General features: G+C 45.6%; 1 pseudogene; it reads right to left on the reverse strand.

Moving 5' to 3' along the window:
• Positions 1 to 11,229, reverse strand: part of LOC107297938 — a 58,222-nt pseudogene that overhangs the window by 44,137 nt on the left and 2,856 nt on the right.

Here is an 11,229-nt window from a genome sequence, read left to right on the forward strand (position 1 = left end):
AGCTTTTGTCCGTCACAGAGGTCCAAATGGCCACCACCACCCTTTTATAGCCTGTGGGGTGTGGTCCAGTGACTCAGCTTAATCTCTGGCACGTCTCTTTTTCTGCTGCGCACGCTTGTCGCTCCTACGCTGGCGTGGATCCAGCCACAACTTTTCTTCCTCATTATCCGACACACCTGGCTCCTGGCCAATCTCAGAAACACCCGGCTCCTGGTCAATCTCTTCTCCGTCGGGAGACACCTGAGGCATTGCCAAAGAGGAGGGTCCTGGAGAGGGAGGCCTGGCCATCTCCTCTCCTTCATGTTCGGAGCCTTCTTCCTCCGATAAGAGGGGCTCACAAGACGGAGCCACAACAGCTCCGGGGAAGGGGTTTCGGCAGGCAGTGGGGAGCTCTCCTCACAGCGCCAAGAGGCTGAGCTGGGCAGCGCGAATCCAAAAACAAGCGCGAGGCCACCCAGCTCCCAGCCTGCCCGGTTTTGGCAGGCAGCGGGGCACTCTCCTCACAGCGCCAAGAGCTGAGCCGGGTGGCGCGAATCTGATGAGAAGTGCAATGGTGCCTAGCCCCCAGCCTGCCCAGTTTCAGCTGGCAGCAAGGTGCAAAGCTGATGTGCTCAATCTCTCTCGGCGCTGTGAGGAGAGCGCCCCGCTTCCTGCCGAGACCAGGCTGGCTGGGGGCTGGGCAGCATTGCGCAGGTAATGTTGACTCTCATGCTGCTCATGGCATCCCCTCTCCCAGAGCCCACCAAGCCAGGTATGTGAAGTAGGTGAGGGCCATGTGCTGGCTACTTCCAGGTGATGGTGCATTTCTTCATTCCTCACGAAGGGTGACACCTCCCCAGCTGCGTTTCTTGCCTGTTTTTCTCCCTCGTCTCAAATATTTTCCCACCACTCTGTACTTAGGAAGGAGGGAAGGTCTGAGGGAACTCTTGCTTTAGTCCTGCCCTGCTGCCCTTTCACCATCCCCTTGCCCCCTCCTCCTGGCCTATCCTGGGGATCTCCCATCCTATTTCTGAGGAAGCTTTGGATATAAAGCCGTCTCTACTCCCATGGAGAGGGAGTGGGCCTCCTTCTGACTTTGCCTTTATACCCATCATGAGCAACCTGGCTAAGGAGAGTAAGTACAGCAGCAGCAGCCTTGAGGAGGAGGTAAGTGCAGCTGGGCGCCCCCTTGGGCAAGTGGGGCTGGGCTTGGTGCCGCAGGTGCTTGAGGGCTAGGCTGGGCATTTGACCTCTGCTGCCCAGGGCTCCGGGCAGCCCGCACCACCATCCAGTCCCCCCCCCATGGCCTGAGAGGAACAGTGAGGCTCCTCCAGTGGACCATGCCTTGGCACTTGCCCCGGTCCCACCTCCTTCTGCCAGAGACCCTCAGATCTGTCCCACTCCTGCCCAGGCCCCCACAGGCCCCCTTGACGCAAACGATGTAGAGCTGGCCATGCCCACCCAGTAGGCTACACCCACTCCATCCACACCCAGCCAGTAGGCCGCCCCCCCCACCCCCCAGGGCAACCGCAATGCTGATGCGGCCCTCAGTGAAATTGAGTTTGACACCCCTGTGTTAGGGGAATCACTGAAATTGTTAAATTAGTAACACAGTTCTTAAGCGAATCTGGTTTCCCCATTGACTTTGATTGTCAGAAGGTTGCAAAACGGGATCACATGACCACAGGACCATCATAAATATGAATCAGTTGCCAAGCATCCAAATGTAAATCACGTGGCCTTGGGAATGCTGCAACGGTCATAAGTGTAAAAATTGGTCAGAAATCACTTTTTTCTGTGCCGTTGTGACTTTGAATGGTCACTAAACGAACTGTTGTAAGTCGAGGAGCACCAGTACTGTATCACTTTTCCCCTTTTTTTTGGTCAGGTTTTTCATACCTAGCTAGGTGACTGGTGGTAGTCGAATATTGCCATGTTTAAAGCCCTGCTTTAAATGTTATATCTTGTTTATTAGTGTTATAGCCCCATTGGCCATTAATATCTCTTTTTTAAAATTTCAAAATTATTTTCATTCTTTCTCTTCTTATTTTGTGTAGTAGAAAGGTTATCCTGCTGATCAATTGTCCCTGTCCTTGGGCAGAATATTGTGTTTTTTCTCTTGGTTCTTCCAATTTGACAAACACTCCATATTCCTTGCTTCCTGGGTGTACTAAGTTGCCATACAAAGTTTCTCTCTCTCCCCCCCCCCCTAATATTTTCCCTCAGGATATATTTTGTGAACTTTGGGTATTGCCCAATTTAGTGGCACATTCTGTTTGATATGGATGTTGTCATTTTATTTTACATATCCAGATTGCAGTTGTGATTTTTCTCTTCAAACGTACATAAGCTCTGCTCAGCGCAAATAGTACCTTGTTCTCATCCCATGCTTGAATTTCTCTGCGTATTTATGTTAACTGAAGATAATAAATTCTATTCAAAATATAATGTATACCGTAGTCTGCATTCTATGTGTTCCTTTCTTGTGATCAAAGGTGCTCTCCTTGGTCTATGGATCTCTGGGTCCAGCGCAGGATGAACGGATCGGGGGCTGAACGTTGGAAGGCGCCTAGTAGTACCTTTTCCAACCGACACATTTCCTTGCAAAACGAGAGCTTCGTGAATGCAGCCGCCTCCGTCAGATGCAGAGACTGACGCAGGATGGAAATTGGGGAGAGCGACGGGAGGGGAAGGCAGGTTGGATCCGGGGCTGTAAACGAGGGGAAGCCTCACCCTCTGCCTCGCCCTGGAGGTTGGCAGGATGACTGGAGCAGAGAGCTTCCTTTCCTCTATACTCCCTTCCTGGAGACGGGACTTGCTTTCTAGGCCACGTGTCAGCAACCCACGGCTCCGGATCCACACGTGGCTCTTTGAGCCTTCTCCTGTGGCTCCCAGCCTCCCTTGCCATTTACAGAGACAGAGAGAGGCACTTGCGCTTCCCTGCTTCCCTTCTCTCTTTCTCTCTTGTGTGTGTGTAAAAAAGAGTGGCCTCATGCTGTTCCGACGAGCTGACAAGCTTATTGGGCAGGGCTCCTGCCTTTGCTGTGTCTCTGTAGGAAGCAGGAAGGGCAGGAGAGAGCCAGCCCAATAGTGTGTGTCAGCTTGTTGGAGAACAGCCTGAAGCCAGCTTGACAGAGCAGAAGATCAGAAAGAGGGAGAGGGGGGGAGAGAAAGAGAGGGAGAAAGAAAAAGAGAAGAATAGGGAGAGAAAAAAGAGAGAGGGTGAGAAAGATAGGTAGAGAGAGGGAGAGAAAGGGAGAAAGAGAAAAAGGGAGGGAAAAAGGGAGAGAGAGAAAAGGGAGAAAGAGGAGATAGAAAAGAGCGAGAGGGGGAGGAAAGGGAGAGGAAAGATCGAGAGAGAGAAAGGGAGAGGAAAGAGAAAGAGGGAGATGAAAGAGAGGGAGAGAAAAAGGGAGAGGCGAGACAGGGAGAGGAAAGAGGAAAGAAAGGGAGAGGAAAGAGAGGGAGAGAGAAAGAAAAGGAGAGGGGGAGGAAAGAGAAAGGGAGAGAGATGGAAAGTGCAAGAGAGAAAGGGAAAGGGAGAGGAAAGAGGAGAAAAAGAGGGAGAGAAAAAGAGGGAGAAAGAGAAAGGGAGAGGGGAGAAAGGGAGAGGGGAGAGGAAAGAAAAAGAGGGAAAGAGAAAAAAGTGGAGAGGGAGAAAGGGAGAGGGGAGGAAAGAGAGGGAAAGGGGAGAGGGGAAAGGGAGAGAAAGAGGGAGAAAAAGAGAGAGAAAAGAGGGAAAGATAGGTAGAGGGGGAAGAAAGGGAGAGAAAAAGGAAGAGAAAGAGGGAAAGGGAGAGAGAGAAAGGGAGAGGGAAAAAAGAGGGACAGTGTCAGAGAGAGAAAAAGAGGGAGAGGAAAGAGATCAAGAGAGGGAGAGGAAAGAGAGAAAGAGGCAGGTGAAACAGAGGAAAGAGGGAGAGAGAGAGAACAAGAGAAAGGGAGCGGAGGAAAGGGAGAAAGGAAGAGGAAAAAGAGGGAAAGAAAAGAAAGGGAGAGGAAGAGAGAAAAAGGGAGGGAGAGGAGAAAGGGAAAGAGGAAAGAAAAAAGGGAGAAAAACGAGGGAGAGAAAAAAGGGGGAGAGGAGATAGAAAAAGACGAGAGAAAGAGGGAGAAAAAGAAAGGGAGAGGGGGAGGAAAGGAAGAAAGAAAAAGGGAGAGGGAGTGAATGAAGGAGAGGGAGAGAAAGGAGGGACAGGAGGGGGTGAAAAAAAGGGAGAAAGAAAGGAAAGAGAAGGAGGGAGGGAGAGGAAAGAGAAAAAGAAAGGAGGGAAGGGGAGAGGGGAAGAGACAGAAAGAGGGAAAGAGCAAGCGAGAGGGAAAGAGGAAAGGGAAAGAGGGAGAAAGAAGAGACAGGAAAGACTGATGGAGAGAGAAAAAGGGAGAAAGGGAGAGGAGGAAAGGGAGAGAGTGAAAAAGAGTGAAGGAGAGAGGAGAGAAAGGGAGAAAGGGAGAGGGGGAAGAAAGACAGAGGGAGAGGAAAGAGAAAGAAAAAGGGGAGGGAGAAAAGGGGAGGGGGAGGAAAACGAAAGGGAGAGGAAAGAAAAAGAGGGAAAGAGAGTGAAGGAGAGGGAGAGAAAGAGGAAAGGGAGAGGAGGGAGGGAGAGAGAGAAAAAGTAAGGAGGGGGGAGAGGAAAGAGGAGGAGAGAAAAAAAGAGGGCGGGAGAGGGAGGAAGGGGGGGAAGAGAGAGACAGAAAGAGGGAGAGGAAAGAGCAAGAGACAGAGAAGGAAAGAGAAAAGGGAAAGACAGGAGAGAAGGTGAGAAGAGAGGTAAGAGAGAGAGAGAGAACTCATGCACAGCAGCCTCTATTTCTCTTTAATTAAACTCTTCAATCAAGCTCTCCCCCCCTTGCACAAACGCGGACAGCTTTTGCAGCTCCCAGTGTTTTCTTTTCTCTGGGAAACGGGTCCAAGTGGCTCTTTGAGTGTTTAAGGTTGCAGACCCTTGCTCATTTGATGGCCCGTAACCAATTTATCAAGAATTTGTATAACTAAAGATCAAGAATAAGCTAAAAATATTTATTTCATATGATAAAAAATAGACTTCTCAGAATAGCAATTTGCATATATTTTAAACAGGAATTATATTTTTTGCCTTTACGTGTTGAATTTATAATATAAATATATTTATTATTTACCATCCAATACGTTGGTGGCCACTATTGCCTCTCTCTTCAGAAAGGCTCTTTCTACCCTCCATGGATTTATATGCTCTTTATGAGAATTGTGTTTTCCAAGTAAAGCTATTTCCACATTCTGTGCATTAATGCGGTCTATCCCCAGTGTGGATCCTTTCATGACAATTTAAGATGAGCTTTCCCAGTATAGCTTTTTCCAGTCTATCTACTTATATGGTCGCTACCCACTGTGAATCCTTTGGTGGCAAGTAAGATGACTTTTGCTAATAAAACTCTTTCCACATTCCACGCATTTATTCGGTCTGTCCCCCGTATGGATGCTTTCATGAAGATTAAGATATCCTTTCCGGGTAAAGCACTTTCCACATTCCATGCATTTATACGGTCTGTCCCCAGTGTGGATCCTTTTGTGACGATTAAGATTTCCTTTCCGGGAAAAGGTCTTTCCACATTCCGTGCATTTATAGGGTCTCTCCCCCGTGTGGATCCTTTTGTGACGATTAAGATCTCTTTCCCAGGTAAAGGTCTTTCCACATTCCATGCATTTATACGGACTGTCCCCAGTGTGGATCCTTTTGTGACGGTTAAGATCTCTTTTCCAGGTAAATGTCTTTCCACATTCCATGCATTTATACGGTCTGTCCCCAGTGTGGATCCTCTCATGAAGATTAAGATATCCTTTCTGGGTAAAACTCTTTCCACATTCCATGCATTTATATGGTCTGTCCCCAGTGTGGATCCTCTCATGAAGATTAAGATATCCTTTCTGGGTAAAGCTCTTTCCACATTCCATGCATTTATATGGTCTGTCCCCAGTGTGGATCCTTTTGTGACGATTAAGATCTCCTTTCTGAGTAAAGGTCATTCCACATTCCATGCATTTATACGGTCTGTCCCCAGTGTGGATCCCCTCATGAAGATTAAGATATCCTTTCCGGGTAAAGCTCTTTCCACATTCCATGCATTTATACGGTCTGTCCCCAGTATGGATCATATTGTGATGATTAAGATCTCCTTTCTGGGTAAAGCTCTTTCCACATTCCATGCATTTATAAGGTCTCTCCCCAGTGTGGATCCTTTTGTGACGATTAAGATCTCCATTCTGAATAAAGCTCTTTCCACATTCCATGCATTTATACGGTCTCTCCCCTGTGTGGATCCTTTCATGATGATTAAGATGTCCTTTCTGGTTAAAGGTCTTTCCACATTCCATGCATTTATACGGTCGTTTCCCAGTGTGGATCTTTTGGTGACAAATACGATTACTGTTTCTATTGAAACTCTTTCCACATTCCATACATTTATAGGAGTGGATCTTTTGGTGACAAATAAGATGACTGTTTCTAATGAAACTCTTTCCACATTCCGTGCATTTATACGGTCTCTCCCCTGTGTGGATCCTTTTGTGATGAATAAGATGTACTTTCTGGGTAAAGGTCTTTCCACATTCCATGCATTTATATGGTCTGTCTCCAGTGTGGATCCTTTGATGGCATATAAGTTTACTTTTCCTACTGAAACTCTTTCCACACTGCATGCAGACTTTCCTCTTTCTGCTCAGACTGGAACCCCCCTCAGTTTTTACAGAGGTATGTGGTTTGCATTTCCCATAAAGTTTTTTTGGTGAAGTAATAGCGAAGGAGTTATTCTCCATAGTCTCTACAGGCATGCAGGGCTTTTTTAATCTGGTTTCTGCCATAGTTATGTAATTCAAATTCACGTTTTCTTTTTTTCTATATTTTCCTTTTCTCATTTCTTTTTGATCTTGCTGGGATAGGAAGCCATGAATACCAAGAGAAGTGGATGATTTCTCCCCTCCACTTTCTGGCTCTTTTCTCTTTAGCCTTTTGGTGTCCCTCTGATGGCCAAGAACTACTTTTATTTCGTTCTTCTCTATTTCGAGTAGATTTAACCTTGCCTCCTTATCGTTCTCATTCAGAGACACATCATCTGCATGGAAAAAAAGAAAATTAACATTGATTAGACTTTAGAAGCTGCCCCGCCCGCAAAAACATGCCAATCTGCATTCCAGGTTTAGTACAATCCATTTGTCTAGTCAGGATGTGATATCTGCAATTTTTTATCTAGTAGTCTCCTGACTGTATAGAAAGAATGATTTCAGCCAAAGAACAGGTAAATATTTGGTGTTGATCAGTCAATCTATTCACTCACTTCCATGGAGTATCTAGGACATTTCTCAATTCTACAGTGAATATTTCTATAATGGCCTTATAGAGAATTGAACAGCCTGGCCTTACCCAGAGCAGCCTTATTCCTAGAAAACTCCTGCACAACTTCTCTGCACAAGGCCTTCTGGCCAGAATCTAGCAGCCTCCACTCCTCATCCGTGAAGTCCACAGTCACCCCCTTAAAGGAATCAGAGCTCTAGAAAGAGAAAAAGAAAAAAGCCTCGCTGACCAAATTCCTGAGAAAACAGGACATAGCGACTAGGAACTTATTTCCTAACCTATTTTAAATGTTATTGTTACAGCCACTTAGTGTTGACTTACTGGCTTATCCTTCATATGCTATATTTTTCTTGGTATACTTACAACACATTACAAGGGAGATAGGTGGCATAAATATCTAATAAAATAAACGCTTCTCAGGTATGTTTAATTCCACTGTTACTGTTTCAATTCATGGGTTTCATTTCTAACTATTTTAGGCACTCTTCTTAATAGTATTAAGAAATATTAAACTCTTTCTACAATTAAATTACACGTCTAATACAAAGTTCCTACTTGTGAATTGTCTCGTTTGCATTTCCAGCACAATCTTGAAAGCCAAATGTGAGTGGACACTGTGTTCAAGTGCACATAGACTCAGTTTTTGGTATTAAACACAGCTCCTGAATGAATGGAGCTGGAACGCTACTGTTCTCAAAAGAAACCTGCACTTACCTGGCAAGGTGGCCAGAGTTGGATCCTCCAGAAAAACAGCTCCTGAATAGAGTGGAATAGATCTCTCCCCCGGAGCTCTGCTGAAATCTCCTCTATGAACGGCTCCTACATCAGAAGAACAAGCTAGTTCATAATCCACCTTCAGAGGACCATATCCATGTTAGTGCATTCCTTACCTTTTCATTCCCTACCTGTACTTCCCCAAACCAATTCAGAGACACTTCTGATTAAATGATGAATAGGAATTGTGTTTTTATGTACCGTACATAAAATGTAAGGGTGCGTTAATTAGTTTGTTTCTCTTACTATTGTGGTATATTATACAACATATTAAACATGGCTCTCTATCAGAGGCCATTCACATAATCCAGTTGCTTCCCCTTTATCAGGTAACAGCAGATCACAAAGTAAACACTGATCATAATGAAATATGTGGATAATATCAAAAAGGATACAGAGGTGTAAAAGGATAAATTAATTTAGGAAACAGAAGCATTTGCCTCAAGGAGAAATCAATTCTTCAAAGGTGAGGAATTCCAGAAAAGCCTGCAGAATCATATTTTTAATCTTATTGCAGACATGGCTAGATCTCTGATCCTTCCCCCCCACCATTGGAGCTCCCAGGACGAAGCCCCCCCGCCCTCCTCACCTGCCCCTTTCCCGGCTCTTCCCGCTGGGCTTGGCTGAGGAGGAAGCCTTCGGCCAGGGCCACCGCCTGCGAACAGCTCTCGGCTCCGCACTCCCTCAGCCAGCTCGCCATCTCCGCGGGCAGCAGGGCCAGCAGCTGCTCCAGCACCACCAGGTCCAGCATNGGCTGTAAATGAGCGGAAGCCTCGGCCTGGAGGTCGGCAGGATGGCTGGAGCAGAGCTTCCTTCCCTCCATGCTCCCTTCCTGGAGACGGGACTTGCTCTCTAGGCGTAAAGCGTTTCTCCCGGTGGTTCCTTTGCTAGAGCAGAAGGGAGCGTAGAGGAGCTGTGTATTTATTATTTACCATCCAAAGCTCTTTGAAAATCAGAGTGTTGTTTTCACTTTAGGTCCTCTGCTAAAAGACAAGAAGTGAACTCAGAATAAAGAGTAGCAAAGTTGGTTCTTAAACGCCCCCACCCCCAAATTTAAGCATTTGTTATAGGAGACTTTTCTTTTTCTGGTCAAGTATTACTGGTAGTTTGTAAATGGGGAAGAAGAACCGCTTACTTCCAAACATAACTCAACTCTGGCCATCGCCATCGCCCCACTCCTAGACCTTCATCTGGGTTTTATAAAACCTTTTCACTTTAGGCCTCCGCTGCCGTATGCAAAAAAGAAAAAGGTTCAATCAATTAATTTCTTGCGGGGGGGGGGGGAGATCTCATAAAGTTGGAATTGATTGATTGAACTTTTTAGTCCCACCCAGTCTTCCATTACCACTGCAGCCATGCCCACCCAATGGGCCACGCCCATCCAATTGGCCACACCCACTTGGCACCCGACAATACATAAGTGGGTTTTGGGTTGCAGTTTGGGCACTCGGTCTTTAAAAGGTTCACCTAGTCAGTCCCATTTTGATGCAGAAATACCAGCCTTTCTTCACCTGCTTTCCCCTAGTATCCATTTCTACTCCTTTCTTTGTGTCTTTGTGGTTGTGTGTATGTACATTATCCTCTTCCAGCGGGGACTATATTTAAAGATACAAAGGGGCCGAACTTAAGGTGGCATCTTGGATTTGCCTTTCAAGATGTCAAGAACTTGCAGATCTCTTGCGTAGGAATAGCGATGGTAAGTCTCCTTCGGATGTCCTTTTCCCACTGGCTGTTCAGTGGTCATTTCTGCATCCAGATTATTCCAGCTGGAAAAGAACAAACACAGAACACTCTGGAATGTTCTTGAGCTTTGCAGCTGGAGGTGGTTGCAGCTTATGGTCCTTTGCAGCACGACAGTTCTCCTTTTCCTCTTCAGAGGATAAAATGCAGGCTGAAGAAGGCTCAGATCCTTGGAATCCAAAGTTCATTTAGCCAGCCTATTCCAGGAGTCGCCCCCTAGAAACACCTTTTGAGGGGGGACTTTTTCAGCCAGTCTCTTTGAGAGCAAAAGAGAAGCATGCTGAGTACCCCAGGGTTCAATAGGCCGGCTGAAAAAAGTTAGTTTGGATTTTGGAGTGGACCTTTTTCAGTCAGGCCCCAGAAACCAGTCCTTCTTTGCAGGCTTCTTCATTGACTTTTGGAAAAGTCTGCAGAGAAGTCGCAAATATTAATCACATGATTATAGGGCACTTGGCAACAGGCGGGAAAGTACTGGAGACACCATAAGTATATTCAAACTGTGATATGATAATGCCTTCTACTGTAAAATGTGGCTTTCTGACGTTTGTACTCGATGTAACAAAAAATCCTGAGGGGTCTTGTTCAGTTTCTAACATTAAACTGGTTTTCAAATATATAGTTTGGTCCACCTAAACACATTCATCTTTTATTTAATAACTTTTGTAATCTTTTCTCTTTTATTTGCACTAATTCGCAGCCTTGTAATATAAATACGGTTGCTTCCTTCTTTTTGCCTAAATATTTGCCTGCCTAGAAGAAAAATAACTTTCTAATACCTGGTTTGGTGTAGAAAAACCGGGACCTGAGTCTCCCGGCTTGGTTTCTGACCTCGTCCGGGGGCTGATTCATGAGTTGTAACGGACTCTCATGGTAAAGAAAAAGACAGACACAAGGCTGCCTCGGATGAGAGTCGAGAGAGAAGAAATCCAAAGAAGCAAAAGTGGAGTCTCTCCCTCCCAGGCTCTCCTTTATTAGCATACATCAAAGCAAATTGCAGGCAGAAGGCTTTTGCAGGGGGGTGAGGGTTACAAACAAGGGAGTTTAGGAGGTTAGAGACAGCCAAGGTTTTTTACAAAATGTATCTATCTAATACATGGCATATTCTGCTAACGGTTCACAGTAAAAGTTGCCATTGTGGTTCACATTGGAAGGTCTTATCAGGAAGCGATAATATAGTAGCTTGCATAGACAGTTCTTTTGACTTGTCTATTTGTTCTCTGTTCTTACGTGTGTTCAGCTGCTAATTGCAACCTAACACGTAAGCACTATTAAGCTTGCTGAAGGTTATCAAAATGGAGTAACTTATGCTATATTCCAACAGTTTGGTTAATATGTTTTCTCGTGAAAAAGAGCATTCATTTCTGGTTATTAAGTACTTAGGTTATGATACAAGATTTCTAAAATGATC

Source organism: Protobothrops mucrosquamatus, unplaced genomic scaffold (assembly GCF_001527695.2).
Source record: "Protobothrops mucrosquamatus isolate PMUCROS unplaced genomic scaffold, P.Mucros_1.0 scaffold3603, whole genome shotgun sequence".
Taxonomy (NCBI): domain Eukaryota; kingdom Metazoa; phylum Chordata; class Lepidosauria; order Squamata; family Viperidae; genus Protobothrops; species Protobothrops mucrosquamatus.